The sequence below is a fragment of the Phodopus roborovskii genome, unplaced genomic scaffold, assembly GCF_943737965.1.
Source record: "Phodopus roborovskii unplaced genomic scaffold, PHOROB, whole genome shotgun sequence".
Lineage (NCBI taxonomy): Eukaryota > Metazoa > Chordata > Mammalia > Rodentia > Cricetidae > Phodopus > Phodopus roborovskii.
Window position 1 is genome coordinate 14,513,822 of NW_026126540.1, and position 6,294 is coordinate 14,520,115.

Here is a 6,294-nt window from a genome sequence, read left to right on the forward strand (position 1 = left end):
CTTTATAGCTAATATCCATTTTTAAGCGAGTACATAGCAGATTTGTCTTTGCAGGTCTGGGTTACCTCACTGAGGATGAATTTTTGTTCCTTTTTTTTTGGTTCTATCCATTTGTCAGCAAATTTCATGTATCATATATATGTATCATATATATACATATATATGTACATATATGATACATATACATATATACATATACATATATGTATGTATATATATATATATATATGATGTAAGATAAGTTTGTATTTATGTACAGAAAACTTAGCAGTATGTGTACATTTAACCCGGTTTAGTGGCGAGTTCTTTGGCCTTTGCCTTTTCCAGTTAGGCAATTCGAACCACAGATTTAGGACCCAGGACATTGCCTCCCCAGTGGCGCGTATCTCATCATATTTGTCTTTGTAATTGGTCCTAATAACTTCTACCAGCTTAGCAAGAGCACCCTTGTCTTCTGAGTTAACCTGTGTGAAGGCAACAGTGGTACATGTCTTCCTGTGGACCAGCCGCCCCACCCTGGCCTTTCCCTTGATGATGCAGTAGGGAACCCCCATCTTCCTACACAGGGCAGGCAGGAAGACCACAAGCTCAATGGGTCTACATTGTGGACGATCACCACCAGCTGAGCCTTCTTGTTTCCACCAAGGTGGTGACTGTATTGACTCCTGCTCGAAGGACAGGAGGCCTCTTAGTCAGGACATCTCTTTTGCCAGCAGCTTTCTTAGCACGGGCCAACAGTCTTTGCTTCTTCTCCTTCTTTGTTTCTGGCCTGTACTTGTGGGCAAGCTTAAGCAGCTGGGTAGCTTTTGCCGGTCCAGTGCCTGGGTGAACTGGTTAATGGCAGGTGGTACTTTGAGACGCTCATAGAGGATGGCCATTTGCCGTTGCAGCTGGATGTAACTAGGCCATTTGAGAAGAGGGTGAGATCTCTTTTGGGCTGGATGTCCTGCCCAGTGCCGAAGTTCTTAGGCATTTTCTCAAACAAAGGATTCACCACCTTTTTGGCCTCCTGTTTCTTCACGACAGCAGGGCCAGAGTTACATTCTTCCCCTTGGCCTTCTTTCTTTTGGTCATCTTGCTTGACTGGAGAAAAAGAGAGTGTAGCCATTAACAGCTGAGTAATACTCCATTGTGCAGATGTACCACATTTTCATTATCTGTTCTTTGGTTGAAGGACCTCCAATTTCTGGTTATTATGAATAAAGCTGCTATGGACATAGTTGAGCAAGTGTCCTTGTGATATAGTAAAATATCCTTTGGGTATATGCCCAGGAGTAGTATAGCTGGATTTTGAAGTAGACTGATTCACAATTTTCTAAGAGACCTCCATATTGATTTCCAAAGTGGCTGAACAAGTTCTCACTCCTACTAGCTAGCAGAAGAAAGTTCCCCTAACTCCCCATTCTTGTTTTTGATCTTAGCCATTCTGAAATGTGGAAGATGAAATCTCATTATCATTTTGATTTACATTTCCCTGGTAGCTAAGAATGTTGAACATTTTTTTTTCAAATGTGATTCTCAGTCATTTGAGATTCTTCTGTTGAGAATTCTCTGTTTAGATTTGTATTATTTAGTTTTTTAAGTTTTTGAATTCTTTGTAAATTCTAGGTTTAAAGTCTCTGCCCTGAAAAACTTTTTTGACAGTTATTTTCATTTCTGTGTAACCCCTCACTACTATGCTTTAGCGAAATGTTAGTAGAAGTGAATGGGGACTTGTTTATAAGCTTGCCATTATTATACTTGGGACCATTTTATTTTACCTTTCTGGCCACACTAAAGAAATTATTGTTTCTGTGGGACTTTTAAATTTTAGCATAAAGAAAACCCAAAGACAGAATAAGAGAAAGTTGCTGGGCCATTGTGTCATGGCATTGAAAGTGGCCTCTTGTCTCAAAGGTATTGGGCATCCTCACATGTAGTTGGGTTCATCATTGTATGTCACATTCTAGTGCTGAACAATCCTAGAAATGTGACAGTCTTGTTATGAAAATATTTTCTTTTTTGTTATCGTTTTTCTACTTAAGATGACTTCCATTTATTTCTGGTGTGTTTTAAAATAGGCAAGCTAATTGATAAATCAACTTTAGGGGTCCCACATTGTGTTCTAATCACAAGATTTAATTTCTTAATCTTTCAACAAGTCTCAATTTCATATGCCACACTTATCTAATTATTCATTGACTGATTGATTGTGATTCATTGAAGATTGGAGACATGGCTCAGCAGCTAAGAAAGTGCAGTACTATTGTAGAGATACGAGTTTGCTTCCCAGCACCCATGCTAGGCCTCCATATGCACCTGCACTCACATGTACATAACAGATGGTAAAAAGTAAAATAAATCAAGAAATGACTGGGTATGGACTCTTCTGTTTGAGTTCTTCACAACTGATTGAAGTTTTCAATAATTTCATTGACCTCGTTGAAAATGAGGTTTCTCCTACTGGTCTAAGCTGTATCCCTTTATCCTGTATCCCTGTATCCTGAACATCACACTGTCTGCACATGTGGCATGCTTCATCATGGACAGAGGCTCTACACTGATATGGGCACTAACAATTGCCCATTCTTTACCATCATATGCTTTGGGCATCTCATTGCTAACCATTGGATTTTATCCAGTCACATAACTGGCTCTGGTTTGCACTTTCCAAATCTGTTTTACTTTTCTTTTTTCATGGGAGCACAGAAAATATTATTTTTCAGGAGCCTTTTCAGAGATCACTTGGGATTGGTGTGCATCTGGAATCCATGGCTATAAATGGGTGTGTTAGCTGGATTTAGAGACTGTCTCCTCTCCCATCTTCTACTGTGTAGAAAAGCAATTGGATAGGTGTTCAAGATAGGCTGGACAAAGTCTTCAGCCTAAGTTCACATAGAAGACCTGAATTTTCTGTGTCATATGGGTGAAAGGTGAGCTTTACTATGCTAAATAAGTGCCTCATTCACTGTAGATACAACCTGCATATCTATAGATTAAAGCCTCTGGAGAGGCTTGCCACATGTAACAGGCATCCTTTCATTTCCACATTGCCATATCTCAACTCTTTCCCACTGAACTAACTGTGAAGGGTGATGACATATCACTCCACTTCATGAAATCTCCATGTTACTAAACAATGTGAAGTTGAGAATGCCCATATTTTGGTGCTGGAGTTATTTCATCTTGCTAATATCATTCTTTCATTTCCCTTCTTCCAAGGCTCAAGGAACTTCTGGTTTATTGAAATATCTTGAGTAAATAAATGATTGACATTCTGCTATGAATGTGTAAGATACCAGTTGGAGAATATTCCTTCTGATTATCCTCATCTTAGACCATAGCTCATAGAGCATTGGAATATCAATAACTGCTCCTTTTCTCTTATTAATAGAAGATGGGGAAAGTGTAACACAAGGCAGTGAAGAGAGTCAGCTTGGGTGATCTGTGTTGTGGAAGGCGGTTTCACTCTTCTAAAATTAAGAGGTCTTCATGTTCAGTCTTTCAGTTTTGAAATTATAATGCTATCACACACAATAAAACACACATAATATCATTAACATTGATAATAAAATTCTGGGTTAGAGGAAGATATAAACTTCAAAATATAATCAGAGACAATGTACTGTTTATGGAGGCTACTAATTCTCTTGCTTATATGAACTTTTTAAACATAAATACATGTTAAAGGTATATTGGATGATACAACAAAATTACCATTCAACTATATTTCTTTCATTCCTTTACTCCATAAAGACGAGCTTTGGAGGCTAAAGTAGATATTATTTTCAAGATAGAGGCATAATGATGCATTTCTCTATTTTTGTAGGGAATAGTCACATAATCTAAGTCTGAAGTGGTAAATGGATTTTGCTTACTTTCTTGGAGTGAAATACAAGTACTTATACCCCCATAGAGCTAATAAAATCTTTAATTATGTGGGTTGCTTTGTGATTCCGTTTCTAATCATAATGTACAAGTAATGAAATTTCAAAAGAAATTATTTGTGTTCTATGGTAATTTATGGTATTTATTTTCTTCAAAATGTTCCCTATAGTGAAGCTTTATTGAAAAACAAGATAGGTTAGAGAAGAATCCACCAAAATCAGCAGAGTTATATATGCAATGAAATCATAAAGAGTAATTAATCCTTAAACTAGCTTATTTTATATTTTAAATAATTATTCAGATCTTCAATTTAAAAAACACATCTCTAATCATGCCACCTGGTTTCACAACTTTCCTATGTATGTTTCCTTACATGTCTCCCAAATGTACTCTCTATATTGTTGTTCTGTTCTCCATATTCCCAGTGCTTGGAAACTGAGGCCACATTTCATAGATAACTTTGACAATGAGTTTCCTGCAAAATTAGGTTCTATAAGACACACAAATTTATAGACAAGGAATTCTTGTCCCGAGCATGCAAGAGCATTCTCAGCGATTAGGCCCCAGGTTCATTGGGCATATAGATGCTCAGGTCTGAACTTTATAAACAGCAACTTTGTATGGATACCTTGTGAACTCTTCATCATAGGGGGAGGTAAACTAGAAGCTAGTTGTTTCCTGAGTTGGTTCTTGCATATTTTCTAAAAAAAAAAAAAAAAAAAAAAAAAAAAAAAAAAACATTAGTATCCAATTACCTGTATGAAATCTCTCCAGTTTGAAATACACTTTTTAAATTTGATGACTTAAATCCAAGTCAGAATTACTCTTTCTTGTCATATTTATGATAATAATTTTTATTTAAATTTGAAACAAGCTTGTTTTACTTGTCAATCCCAGTTCCCTTACCCTCTCCTCCTCCCCTGGCCCCTCCCAACTCCCATCCCATTCCCTTTCTGCTCCCCAGGCAGGGGAAGACCTTCCATGGGCGATCTTCAAAGTTTGCCAATTATGAAGGACAAAATGTTCTTTAGTACATTGTCTTGTACAAATTGTACCAGTCACCCACACTCAGGGTGGCACTGCTGCAGAAGTCTTCAAAAGGGCTCCATACTCTTGTCCTAGTTTTCCTATATCTGATATTGGTCAGATACAGCCCTTCCACAGCTGTAATAAATAAGCATTTTACAGCATCTTTTAGTAATATCAGAACTACTTTCTTTTTAAAAATAAATTTAATGGGACATTATTATTAATGCTTTGAAAATGTTCAGGCAGTATATTTTGATCATCTCCACTGCACAAGCCTTCCCCTAACTCTTCCCAGGTTCACCGCCACCTTACCCACTCCCTACTTTGCTCTTCATTTTAAAAATTACCCAGTGAGCCTAGTCTGTGCTTCTCCTTTACTCATAGAAATGGGGCCATCCACTACAGATTGGATGACAAACCAACAGCTATAAATTTGAAGAAAACTGATTTTTTTCTCCCCCAGAATAATTATTCAATTGCTGGTTGGGACTCATGAGGCCCTTCATGCTAGAATGTCTACTGGCTTGATCTTGTGCAGATCGTGTGAATGAAACCACAGTTGCTGTGCGTTTGTGAACATAGCTATACTGTTATATCTGAAAGACACAGTTTCACCAATTTTTATAATCTTTAATCTCCTTTTGCATGATGGTCCTTGAACTCTCTCTCTCTCTCTCTCTCTCTCTCTCTCTCTCTCTCTGTTTCTGTCTGTCTGTCTGACTCTCTGTGATATAGATATTCCACTTAAGGCTGAATACTCCACTACTACAGAAACACATGTTCATCTATGTTTATAGCAACTCTATGCACAGTAGCTTTGACATGGAAAGGCATAGATGTCCATCAACTATATTAAATGAACGATGAGAATGTGGTACCTATACACAACAGAGTTTTATTAAACTGTTAATAAAAATGAAATTATGATATTTGCATTTAACATTTAGAATTCTGTGTTTAACCTAGAATTTTCTTCTTTTAAAAATATGGTATGTGAAAAAAATATGGTATGTGTATAGGAATTTTACCCTCATGTAGCACATGCTTGCCTGGTGTCCCAGCATTCTAAGAGAGGGCAGAGAAAGCTACTGAAAAAGGGAGTTAGAGTTTTGAGTCACAATGTAGTCTTATGAACCACATATTGGGGCTTTGGAAATACAGGCAATAAGTGCTTTTAATCACTGAGCCATTATTCTATCCCCAGAATTATCTTGTTAATGATATCCCTTTTAGGACATTTTGATGTCCTAATATGTACCAAAAAAAGAACAAACTGAATCACCAATAAAACCCCCATTTCAAACTTTTTCACATATTTTGTGTGCATGAAAAATTTGGATCTCATGTTGCTGCACACATCACTGTTCCATTGCAGACTGCCATGTGCACATTGCCTTT

General features: G+C 37.2%; 1 pseudogene; it reads right to left on the reverse strand.

Annotated features, from left to right (window-relative positions):
* Nucleotides 1–282: 282 nt before the first annotated feature.
* Nucleotides 283–1,074, reverse strand: LOC127232871 (60S ribosomal protein L7a-like; annotated as a pseudogene).
* Between the last annotated feature and the right edge of the window lie 5,220 nt (nt 1,075–6,294).